We start from the raw sequence: 13,863 nt of genomic DNA on the forward strand, positions 1-13,863 counted from the left end.
GCTGACAAAGTTAAGGAGAGGCTGAGTTCACTTCATTGCTACTGTTATTCAGCTGCACTTGAGTTTCATTAAAATTATCATTCATAAATTTTCTTTATATGAATCACTGAAATGTATGCCTTCTCCCATGTGCAGTGTAACCCCTCTCCAAGGACTCCCCAACTCAGCAATAATTTTCTTTTTTATATATGAAGGGAAAGTAAAAGTAATATTACTAGATTTTTTAAAGAGACAAGCTAAAACACTAATATGTCCAAATACTCCGTAATTGTGTTGTTGTTCTAACAAATTATTTTCCAAATGTGTATTATTGATGCTGTAGAAATAAATAAATATAAAACAACTATTAGATTTGATAAAGTAGCTTGTAAGTCTATAAGTCCTATATAACATTGCTAGGATATTACAAACTTAGTAAATGAAAGTAAGAATATGAAAAATATTTTATGGTATCAGTGTCCTACAATGATTGTCCCTGAGTTCCCTTATGAATGGGATCCAGTCGATACTGGTTTAGATGTGACTTGGACATTTGATTGTTAGAGGACACTCACAGTTGAGAGCTTCCTTCTATACCCCATCATATGAGGGGTCGGGGTGGGGGTGGGGATGGTTATTTGCTCTGTCAATTTTAAGCCATCTATGGAGTATAGATCCTTCCAATGGTCTGATTTAATGCCTTCACGTAGTGTAACCACATTCCAACTCCAACTGGAGTTTTATTTTTTTCATTTTTTAGAAATAATTTTTCCTCCTTACCAATTAAGTAAGATTGTTCCATTCAGAAAAAAAAAAAGACATACTTCAGGTAAAATTAAATAATAGAATCTGTACAAGCACACTTGGTGATCTCTGGGATAGGGTACAAATGAATGCATTCTTTCCTTTGAGAAATAGAACACACATTTTAAAGTATGTTCTTGGTTTAAAAGCCAAAGTAACTCAACCCACACTCATGTCCCTATGTGGCCAATATTTTTCTTTCTTCTCCTTAAAACAAGACCTATGATTTCTCAAGAAATCAGCAAGTAAATATGTTGCCTGGAATAGACTACAGGAATTGCTTAGATTTCGTTTCTTACAATCACCCACACATTGTCTAAGCCATCCGGTCGGCTCTTTAACAAAAGCACACACAATGCAGCAGTGGAAAAATAAGTCCACTTGTGTGAAAAGAGGTCAACGGTCATCTTCTAGCTTGTATGGAACTTTTCAGGATTGCAGAAGGGAGAGGGGAAAAAAACCATACCCAAAGGACAAGTCAAATTCTAAAGCGCATCTCTCTGTGCCTGTAGGACAATATTTTCAGCCAAATATGAATGTCAGCAAACAGAGAATAAGTTAAAAATATATTTCTTTATCACAAAGAAAAAAAACATGGTAATTTACAATCATCCCCATCACACACCCCTTTTATCTTGCTCCATGTCCACAGAAATATATGTTTAGCTACTCATTCTTATGTGAAAGACAAATACCTAAAAGCACTATAATTTTTCACTAATATTTTGAGGAAATTGAATGACAAATACTACTCTTTCCGTTATTTCTCTTTTCATATGCTTATCTTTCTTGAGTAAAGTGATTAATCCCCAAGCCGGGAAGCATATCTTCTATTGAACTCAATTCACAAATACATAAACTTTAAATAATATTTCTTGAAACTGTCAGCAGTAAAACCAACACTTATAAAAAAAAGCTTTATAAATAGACCCTTTGAGAACTATAAATTTTATTTGTTTTAAGCTGTCATTAAACAGGCATAGGAAGTAATAACTTTGTAATATCTTTCATTCTGGGACCAGTGCTGTGGTGTAGAAGGTTAAGCCTCCATCTACAGTATCATCACCCCACATGGGAGCTGGTTCAAGTCCTGGCTGCTCCATTTCTGTTGAGTTCTCTGCTGATAGCCTGGGAAAGCAGTAGAAGACGGCCCAAGTACTTGGACCCCTGCATCATATAGGAGACCTGGAAGAAGCTCCTGGCTCCTGGTTTGGATCTGCTCAGCTCTGGCCATTGGAGACATTTGGGAAGTGAACAAGCAGATGTAAGAGTCTCTCTCTCTCTCTCTCTCTCTCTCTCTCTCTGTGTGTATCTCCTCTTTTCATCTCTGCCTTTCAAAAATAAATAAATCTTAAAAAATCTATATTTCCAAATGAAGGCTCAGTTAATTATAAAATAATAGTTAACTTATACTACTATCTCGCTGAATATGTAACCTATCACAGTTATGAAGGTGGGCCAGAGAGAGCCAAAGAAAGCTCTCTCAGCTGTACCGTGTTTTCTATAGATGCAGGTGCTTCATGTGAGGGAAGAATACCTGAACTACAGGGGCAGCCCAGAATAAACATGAGTCTCAGTTACCGCAGAGCAGTCTTGGGATGCTGTTAAACTGATAGGAGTCACAAAATGTTCAGCATTGCTCAGTAAGTCCAGTTCCACACATGGAAGAGAGTTGGCCAAAACTTTCAGGGCAGATGGATCCCAAGGACAAGGTAAAGAGGTGACAACATCTGAGGACAGGATGTGTCACAAAGCCACAAAAGAGGAACAGTTCAGGGATACAAATCCAAATAGTGTCAACAATTAAAAACTGAAAGGTCTAATCAAGCAACTCTGATGTTTCAGGGGAAGAGTTGAGCAGCTTATCAATCAAGAGTTATTCACATAAGCCTTATGGAGGCCAAAGGTTCTGTGAAAATTCAGAATATGTATGTGAATTTCCAAAGCGTTTTGCCATATAAGCCACTTTTATGTATGGGAGTAGGAACACATGAACAGTCTCTTTTGAACTCTGTCCCCTATTATTGTTCTACTACATCATTTAGATGTGAATCATACATTTAGTTCACTACTTAATTCTACAAATTTTACAAAGCAAGCTGAATGGTTGTGAGTAAAGGCCTAGAGCTAGGACCACATGGATGTTTTGCTTTGTTTTTTTTTTTTTTTTTTTTGGTTAAAATATCACTTAATTTTATTTTAAAATGTCCAATTATTTGAGCTATTTTTTACTGTATAACTTCTCATTCAAAACACAGCCGATCTGTTTGAACTGACTGAATAGCCTTGGGGAAATGATTCAGACCATAAAGTATTGGAGTGAGTTCAAAGAAATCATTTTATAAAGTTTGTAGATGAATAAGGCCACAGCCATGTAGGGAAGCCACAATTCAAGTACATGCTGAAGTCTCACACACAGTGCACAGTACATACAGGCTTATCATCACACAGTAAGCCCACACTGTGCAAGTGAGTGGGCTGTTAGACACAGGAAAGGGGATCTCCTCGATCCCTTCCTACTTTATCTTTTCCTTCCAATATTTGAACTGCACGAGTTGGTCATACAGAACTAGCTTGGTTAAGGGTATTATAATAGTGTGAGTCTCCTGCAAGGAGATTTGGAGCTAGGGGCAGGCTACTCCCAGGATAACCAAATCACATGAATTAATAAACTAAAATATGAAAGCCAGATTTTCTGAATCCACACCAGTGTCAAGAATGCTTCATTTCCTTTATTAACCACTTGGTAGATTTTTTAAGAATATATTTATTTATTTAAATATAAGAGTGGGAATAAGAGAGGGAGGAGATGTACAATTTGGGACAGGCTCAATTGGACTTGCCCCAAATGGTGGAGTTAGAATCATGCCAGGGGATCCCAATACAATCCCATCAAGGTGGCATGTACCAATGCCATCTCACTAGTCCAAGTGATCAATTTCAGTTCACAACTGATCACACTAATGGGTCTAAGAGCCAAAGGTGTCGCTCCCCCTCTTCGTGGAGGAACGACACAGGACCCTGCGCTGTTCTTTCGTCTGCTCGGCCCTCCCCGGGTTTGCTGCTGGTTCTTCCCGGGTTGGCTACTATCCCTTCCACCTCCGTGGAAGGGCAGTTCCCCCTGGCCACATTCCCCACTTCCGCAGGGGAGCGGCACACCGCCGGCCGGCTCTCTCGGGGGCTGCACAGGTGTTCCCCTTAGATGTTCCCCTTCGATGTTCCTGGTGCATGCCGTCTCTCTCCTCCTTTATAGTCCTCCTCTGCCAATCCCAACTCGGCTGCCCACACGCCGAGTACGCTGCTCTCCTCCAATCAGTAGCAAGTCCTGCTGTTTATTGGTTGAACTGGAGGCAGCTGTGCGGAAGCTGTTTACTTCTCTCCCAGCGCCATATTGTGGGAGAGCAGATGCATAGAATAAGTCTTAATTCCAGTAACTCAGTCCAGTCCGGGCTGCTCCCCACAAAAGGGATCACACAAACAAGTCTAGTGTCTACTAACACTAGCTGATAGAATCAAAAAGGGAGAGAACAATCCATCATGGGAAGCAGGATACACAGTAAACTCATAGAATGTCAGATGTCCTAAACAGCACTCTGGCCTCAGAATCAGCCCTTAAGGCATTCGGATCTGGCTAAAGAGCCCATGAGAGTATTTGAGGCATGGAAAGCCAAGACAACCTGGAAGGAAAAAAAAAAAAAAAAAAAAAAAAAAAAAAGAAGAAGACCTAAATGGAAGATCTCTGTGAGTGAGATCCAGTGGAAAGAATGGGGCCATCAAAGAAGGAGGTACCTTTCTCTGAAGGGAGGAGAGAACTTCCACTTTCACTATGACCCTGTCAGAATAAGATCAAAGTCGGTGAACTCAAAAGGCTTCCATAGCCTTGGCAACTCATGACTAGAGCCTAGGGAGATTACTGACGCCATAAACAAGAGTGTCAATTTGTTAAGTCAACAACAGGAGTCACTGTGTACTTACTTTTCATGTGGGATCTGTCCTTAGTGTGTTGTCCAATGTGAAGTAATGCTATAACTAGTACTGAAACAGTATTTTACACTTTGTGTTTCTGTGTGGGTGCAAACTGATGAAATCTTTACTTAATATATACTGAATTGATCTTCTGTATATAAAGATAATTGAAAATGAATCTTGATGTGAATGGAATGGGAGAGGGAGCGGGAGATGGGAGGGGTGTGAGTGGGAGGGAAATTATGGGGTGGGGGGAGCCATTGCACTCCATTAACTGTAGTTGGAGTTACAGAGAGAGAGAGATATCTTCCTTCTGCTGGTTCATTCCCTTGTTGGCCACAATAGGCGGCACTAGGCTATGAGCCAGGAGCTTCCCCAGGTGTCTCACATGGGTGGTGGAGGCCCAGGTACTAGGATCATTTCCCACTGCTTTCCCCGGGCCATTAGCAAGGAGCTGGATCAGAGCAGAACAGCTGGGACAAGAACTTGCATCCTTAAGGGATGCCCCTGTTCCAGAAGCTGGCTTAGCCCTCTATGCCACAGTGCTTGCCCCAGAAAATGGTTTTAAAAGAGCTTTTATTCATTCATTGGTAGTTTCCCTTTATCTCTGGAAAACACTGGAGGAGAAGTCTGTCTGCTTTTGATGAGCCTGGTGACAGTTATCCAGGAAGTGCCACTGAGGGAAGAAGTTAGGGCAGAGAGAGCTAACTGACCTCCCTCCTAGAAGTCTTCCTCTGTGACAGCAATGAACTTCAAAAAATGTAGGATGAGAATTTGTTGTAGTTTAGTCTAGCAGTTTTCCACCAGTACTTGAAAATGTTTATGGACAAAGGAATTCAGAGATAATTCTATTTTGTGGTTGAAACCCGTGCATAGCTAGGGGTCTTCCCCAAAGTTCATCAAAATTGTGTAATATGACAAAACTACATGGATTTCAAAATTGCAGCAAATGAAATTACTTTTAAAGTCTATTATCCACAAAATTTTTAAAGTATCTTTCTATGTATGATAAAACTGAGTATCACCTAACAATTTAACAGCCTGCAAACACCAAATGGTGCAATTTAGACTGTAGTTTTATATCTAATATAAATTTTGATTCTGAAAATAATCTTTATTGATTGAACAAATGAGAAATATGGTACTCAGAGTTATGATTCAATATGGATATGTATCGAAGATCTTTGCATTTAAAATTTATTTACTTACTTATTTATATATTTGAAAGGCCAGGTCAAAGCCAGGAGCCAGAAAATCCATCTGGGTCTTCATCATAGGTGGCAGAGACCCAGTTAATTAAGTCATCATTAACTTCTTCCCAAGCACATTAGTATGAAATAGGATTAAAAGTAGAGCAGCTGAGATTCCAATCAGCCCTTTGTTATGGGATGTAGCATACATAGCCTGCTGCACCAAAAGCTGAGTCAATTTCATTTCTTCTTATACCACTACTCAAACAGATTAAATTTTCAAAAAAGGAACTAGAAGAAGAAAACTTTTTTAATGACCAAAATCAAATAAACAAATAAAAAAAATAGAAAAGCCATTTTCTTTAGTTTGTGAAGCTCAAAGAATGTAAAATGTTTAGTACATATCAATGATGGAGATTTCTTATTTTTTCTTTATTTGGTAATGTCATAGAAATAAAAAATGTATGACTAATTTTAATTTATATGATAGGAGAATCTTAAGACTTAGTTACAAGTGGCCTGTTGGGGAAGCAGCAACAAACCACTCAAATGGACAAATAAATTACTGCTCCCTTGTGAAAATCTATTAAACAGGCTGCAGAGAAGTTCCAGAGGAAACAAAATTAAAACTTGCAAAGTAAGAATCCTTAGTAAACAACGCCACTGTGGCTCGCAGAAATATTAGTGAACTGGAGTAGTAAAACAGTCTACAGAATGGGGTCAGTGTCCAGGGAAGCAATTGTTAGTCAAATGTTACTTGCATCTTCACTGTTTGAAGCAGCTGGCAGACTGCTTTAGAGTGTTTTTACAATTTCCATCCTCAGCAAAAGTTCAACAGTGATTCAATTTCTCTTCATCCTGCATACAAAGTTTTATTAGACCATATTTTGAATCACTGAGACTGTCCTTATTTTGAATCACTAGAAAATTGAGTAGAATTTACCATATGTTTTCTAATTTGAAGGATTCTTGCATTCTTCAGGCAAACCTTATTTGGTTTAGCTGTACATTGGGATTTATTTTTGTCTATGAATTGTTTTCTAGCACATAGACTTACATGTATTTGTAGGAATAATATGAAGAAGTTCTTTTTAATTTTAGCTGTTTAGAATATTAGAATTAAGTGAAGTTGTAATGTCCTTATTTTCTTTGTGTTGGGCCTCATAACTTAAAAAAAAATTCTGTATGTTCCTTACACTGCAACCACTTATGAAGATGTCTGAACAACTGTATTTGATAGAGATAATTTTCCAAAGTTTTGTTGAACATTTGAAAAATTGACTTAGTAGAAATTTGTCTATTTCAGTTAATACTATTTAATGATGAATTGACTGTCCAATCCAGTTATTATTCTTAATTTAATAAATTCAGTTACTCAAAAAATAGACCTTTCACTGAAACTGAAATATATAGGCAATCAAATCTTCATTCAGTCATGACATTCATAAATATAAGTATACTGTACTAGAAAAAAATCTCATCTATGCGATGATTCTACAACAATGTTTTTATCAGAATCCATTTTCTCCTAATGTACTTAAAATTTTGGCATCATGATCACAACTAAACTTATCCTATGAGTTTGTCCTTTTCACAATTTTAAATGTCAAAAATAATTTTGAGAGCCAGCTCTCTTTTTCTTCAATCTGGAATAACTAAAACTGCAATGATACTTCCTGCAAAACCTGAATGAAAACACAAGTATGGCTCCGTCTAGTTGCAATGTCTTTTTCAGGAACTACTAAGGAAAGTTTTCTTCCTGAGTCTGTTTTTTTGGAACTTACATTTTGATAGAAAATCAATGATTTCTCCTAAGCTTTCAAATTTCTGATATAAAATGATTCTGCCACCAGTGGCTTTTTTCTTTTGTTATGACTTCTGTGGGATGCTTACTCTGGGCGTTTCCCTAATCCTTCAAACGCAGGACAGATGCAGTGTTTTTATGTTTGCAAATATTCACATTTTGGATTTATTGGCTTATGCACTGTTGTATGCTGTTTAATTTTTGTTTTATATGTTTGTACTTTTAAATTAAGAATTTAATTTGACCTTGTGAGGGGAACATTTCATGTTTATAACTTATTCATTGCATTCAGATTCTTTTATTTTATATATTGTCATATTTTATTATTTGCCTTTAAATATTTGATAATTCAGTATTTACCCAAACACTATATATGTATTATGTACATACATGTACTTTTTCTCCCAACTATGGAATCATTTATTGAAAAAAATTATTTCTCCCTATTTAAGAAGTTATACTTACAATACATTTTATTTTTACATGCATCAGTTTTAATATCTGGACTTTACTATCTTTTCCTAGTCTCTTTCTAAACACCACTTTGCAAAGACAACATTGCTGTTACACATGATTTAATATTTGTTTCTAATTCTTATTATTATTCCAGCTTACCTTTTCTAAAAATTCCAAAAATAAGCTTAAAATTCTATTTTAAATACTTATTTCAAAATTACACATTTTTATGGACAAATTACTTTTGTTAAAATTGGACTATCACATAAGATGTGTTCATTTTTAAATTTGTGTCAATATTTTGTGTTCCTAGGTAGAGTAAAGGCATAGTTCAAAGATAACAGGAATTTAGTTTTGGCTTACCTCCAAAAAGTAAATGCGTCAGGAGAATTGTTTGACTTTTTTGGTTTCTCAAGTTCATGTAAGATTATTTACACTATATTATAACCTGTTAACTGTGTAATAGCACTATGTCTAAAAATATAAGCATATGCCTTAAATAAAATTACTGCTAAAAATGCTAAGCATCAGTTGAGGCTTCAAAAAGACATGATCCTTTGTGGCTGGCGCAGTGGCATAGAGGATAAAGCACTGCCATGGATGTTGGCATCCCATATGGGTACCTGGGAAAGCAGCAGAAGGTGGCCCAAGTATTTGGGCCCCTGCACCCTCGTGGGAGACCCAGAAGAAGCTCCTGGCTCCTGTTTTTGGTCTGTCCCAGCTCTGGCCATTGCGTTCATTTGAGGAGTGAACCAACAGATGGAAGACCTCTCTTTGTTTCTCTCATTAACTCTGCCTTTCAAATAAATAAAATAAATCTTTAAAATTTTTTTTCACCTAGAAACCTTTTATTTAAGGTATACAAACTTCATGCATTGCATATGTACGAATTTAGGAACAGAGTGATTCTTCTCAACTACCCTCTCTCCCTCCTGCACTCACACCCTTCTTCCACGTCCCTCTCCAATGCCTATTCTTACTTTTTACAAATATCTATTTTCAATTAACTCTCAACACATAAGATTAGCCCAACACAATGTAAAGTGTTCAACAAATAGTATGATAAAAAAATATTCCTCAACAGTGGAGACAAGGGCTGTTCAAAGTTATCACTTCTCAAAGTGTCAATTTCACTTCTATAAATTACCTTTAAGGTACACAATCAGTTACCATAGATCAGGGAGTACATATGACATTTGTCTTTTGGGGACTGGCTTATTTCATTAACTGTAATGGTTTCCAGTTGCATCCATGTTTTTTAGAATAACAGGATTTCATTTTTAGTTACTGCTGTGTAGGATTCCATGCTGTACATATACCATAATTTCTTTAACAGTCTTCAGTCCACGAACATCTGGGGAGTGAACCAGATAATAGAAGATCTCCCTCTTCTTCTCCCCACCCCCAACTCTGACTTTCAGATAAATAAAATAAACCTTTAAAAAAAGAAATAATTTATCCTTTTACTGCTGATAGATCTGGCCTCTATATAGCTGGAAGTTGAATGATCAGAAGGTTAGTGTCTGAAGATTGGGTAGGCCAAGGGAATCTCTTGAAAGAAATGTTTGCTGCATCCTTTGCCACTCCCTTTCAAGAATATTTCTGTGTAGCATACAACAGTCTCTGATTGAGCTTCTTCAAAAAATTGTAGTTGATACTCTCAAATACTGCTTTTGCTTGGTCAAGTAAGTTGATGGTATATTTTAACCTTTGTTGTCTTTTCAACCCTGCTCTCATCACGAGGCATAGATTCTACCCCTGGAAACCATAGTCTTTGGTCATGAATGAGGATTGTAAGAGTCATTAATGACATCTAAATCATGATTCCTTTTCAGAAGTTTCTCAATCTACTTTTCGAAAATCAACCAGAGGCATCCTTATCTATGGAAATTAGAGCCCTATAAAATGTATTTCTTGGACAACAGAACTTGAAATTCAAAATTACTCCTTGAATCATGAGTTGCATTGTGTTAGCATTATGAAAATAACATCGATTTCACTGAAGATATCCATTTGAATTCTTGAGTAATCTAGTGCACTGCCAATGAGCAGTAATATTTTGAAAGGTATCTTTTTGCCTAAACAGTAGGTCTCAACATTGGGCTTAAAATACTCAGCAAACCATGCTGTAAACAGATGTGTTGCCATGTAGGCTTTATTATTCCATTTAGAGAGCACAAGCCTTTTACATTTATTATAATTCTTAAGGATCCTAGAATTTAGTCATTAATTATTGCTTCAACTTACACTTACCAGCTGCATTTTAGTCCCTAAGAAAATGGCATGTCATTTGAAGCTTTGAAGTGAAACTATGACTTCTTTCTAGCTACGAATGTGGTTGATGGCATCTTTTTCTGATAAAAGTCAAGCTGTTTCATCTACTTTGAAAAGCTGTTCAGTGTAGCCACATTGATGATCTTAACTAAACCTCCAGATAGCTTGCTGTGCCTTCTACGTAGGCCTTGCTACTTCACCTTGAACTTCTTTGTTGTCAAAATAATTGTAATTAAGCTCCACCTTTGAATTCACAACTTGGCTAAACATTTTACTCAAGAGACTGAGTTTTGAGCCTATCTTGGCTTTCACCATGCTTTCTTCACTAAGCATTAAAAAAAAAACTTTTTTATTTTTGAATTGATTTAAATTTATAAAAAAAAAGTGAATCAATACAAAGAGTTCTAGGATACCCCACACCCAACTTCTCCTATTATTAACGTTTTATATTATTGGGATTATTTGTCACATTCAAGAATTACTCCCAACTTCCCCTACAGTTTTAATCCCAACTCCCTTTCTCCCTCCTTCTCCTCTAGTAGTCAATGTTCTGTGTTCAGGTTGAGTTGTTTGTTTCTGTTTTTGTGTTTTCTCTCTCACATATGAGGGAGCATATGCAGTATTTGTCTTTCTGTGTTAGGTTTAGTTCATTCAACATTATGTCCTCAAGTTCCCTCCATTTCGCTACAGATTTTTAACTGAGTAATATTCTATTGTACGTGCATAGATAGATTGATAGATACATATTCCTTTGTCCATTTGTCTGACAATGGACAACTTGATTGATTCCATGTTTTGACTATTGCCAACAGTGCTGCTACAAACATGGTGAAGCAGGTCTGTCTTTGATACAACCAACTCATGTCTTCTGGATATATACCCAGTAGCAGAACTATTGGATCATATGACAGTTCTAGTGCTCATCCTTAAAGACATTTTCATACCATTTTCCATAGTGGCTGCAATAATTTGCATTCCCACCAACAGTGTTTAAGAGTTATCCTTTTTCCACGTCTTTACCAAAGCACATGAATTGATAGTCCTCAAAAGAAGAAATCTAAGTGGTCAACACATTTATGAGAATATGCTTACTATCACCAGTCATCGGGGAAATGCAAATCAAAACCATAATGAGATATCACCTCACTCCTGTCGTAATGGCTATTAAAGAAAGACAGCAAGTGATAAATGCTGGTGGGGATGTGGAGAAAGCAAAGCCTACCAAGCTTAATCAGCTCCCTCTTGTTTTAATATGAGAGATGTACAACACTTCCTTTCATTTCGCACTGAGCTGCAATTATAGGTGTATTGATTAGCATAATTTTTAAATTGCTTTGCCTCAGGGCCTGGGGAGGCCCAGAGAGAGAAAGAGAGACAAGGGAAGGGGGAATTGGTGGAGAAGTCAGAACCCATGCATCATTTTTAAGTCTGCCCTTATTGTACGCATACACCATATGTTGTCCCCAAACCATTACAGTGGTAACACTGAAAATCACTGATTACAGATCACATAACACGTGATAAAATGAAAAATTTTGCAACATTGTGAGGTTTCCAAAATGTGTTACAGTGACACAAAGTGAGCAGACACTGTTGGAGAAATTGTGGTGATAAATTGGTTCTATGTAGGGTTGTCCAAAGCCACCAATTTGTAAAAAATGTCATATCTGCAGAGAATAATAAAGTGAAGTGTAGCAAGCTTGAGATGCTTGATTTTACTGTATTTGATCCTGCATGTTCATAAGTCATTCTTTATAAATTCATGTATTTTGATATTATTATTAGAGATGGGAAGTTTTGTGCTATATTTTCTTTTTTTAAAAAGATTTATTTATTTATTTGAAAGTCAGAGTTACACAGAGAGAGGAAAGGCAGAGAGAATGGGCGGGTATTCCATCTACAGGTTCACTCTTCAATTGACTGCAATGGCCAGAGCTGTGCTGATCTGAAGCCAGGAGCCAGGAGCTTCCTCTAGGTCTTCCCATGTGGGTGCAGAGGCCCAAGGGCTTGGGCCATCTTCTGATTTCCCAGGTCATATCAGAGAGCTGGATAGGAAGTGGAGCAGCCAGGACGGGAACCAGCGCCCACACAGGATGCAGGCACTGTAGACAACTGCTTTACCTGCTATGCCACAGCGCCAGCCCCAGAAAAGAATTTAAAGGTATTTAAAAGCAAGATTTGTTAGAGTGAGAGACCTCCAGCTGAGAGTGGCATGGAGAGGGGCTCCAAGAGGTCAAAACCCTTAGAAAATTCTATTCATTTTTATGGCAGTTTAATCTTTGTCAATAGTAAGTATTGAAATTTTATTTTTAAATGTTTTTGTTATTGTCAGTAGAAATGAAAATAGACATTTACTGTTTAGAAATGTGTTTATGTTATGTTATTTTAATAATTTCTCGATACTGATATCTCTCAATTTGTGTCTTGTCAGAGGGAACCTGTACTGGAGTGAGGGAAGGCAAAAGGAGAAGTGCGTACCAGTAATCTCACATACATTGTCTGATCCATAGACATACATCTCACCATGGGACGTTTCTGTACCCTTGTATCTGTGCTGTGTGCCCTTCATCTTCAGAGTGGTGCTGGTAGTGATATCACATCCAGGCATCATGGGCCAAGATTAGGGTGTCACTATGGGGTGAGAGATCCTGTGAAGTAAAGGCATCTGGCTGTGCAAGGTTCTGCTATGGTCAGAATGATTGTGCCCCCCGCCCAGCTCAGACATTGAAATCCTAACCCCAAGCACTGTAGATATTAACCTCCAGAGATTAACTGGTAGAAGCTTCTGGGAGGGAATTAGTGCCCATGTGAAAGAGGCATAGGGGAGCTCACTGGCCCCTTCCACTATGTAGGGTGCAATGAGAAGGCATCATCTATAAACAGGCAATGGGTCCTCACCAGGCTTTGAATGTTCCGGCACTTTGAATTTGGACGTCTCAGTCTCCAAAACTGTGAGGATTAAACTGTTGGCTCAGCAGAATAGACCAAGAAAAGTATCAATATTCCCATATCTTGGTGTCTAAATGCCCCCAGACCAATGGCTTCACAAGTAAACCGATGGGGAATGGAACATTCTAGAATGTTAATTGTATACATTTTGAAACCAATAAGCTCACAATCTTGCACCAACTGCAGCTACACTTTCAGAGGAATCCGTTGCCATCAATCCCTGTCTCTATTTAAGATTCTGTGAGGTGATTCATCTTATGTGTGAAATTCCCCTCTTGCTGACTTGCAGTCTAATTCTCTTTGCTTTTCTAAGTCTCATAGGACTTATTTGATTTCTAGTTGTAAAAATGTTGTTGCTGTCATGCTATATCTAATTTTCTCTGTTCTGTGTTTTATTTGCTTATGCATTTTAAAATTTATTTTACTTTCACAGAGGTTTCA

The sequence above is a fragment of the Oryctolagus cuniculus genome, chromosome 8, assembly GCF_964237555.1.
Source record: "Oryctolagus cuniculus chromosome 8, mOryCun1.1, whole genome shotgun sequence".
NCBI lineage: Eukaryota > Metazoa > Chordata > Mammalia > Lagomorpha > Leporidae > Oryctolagus > Oryctolagus cuniculus.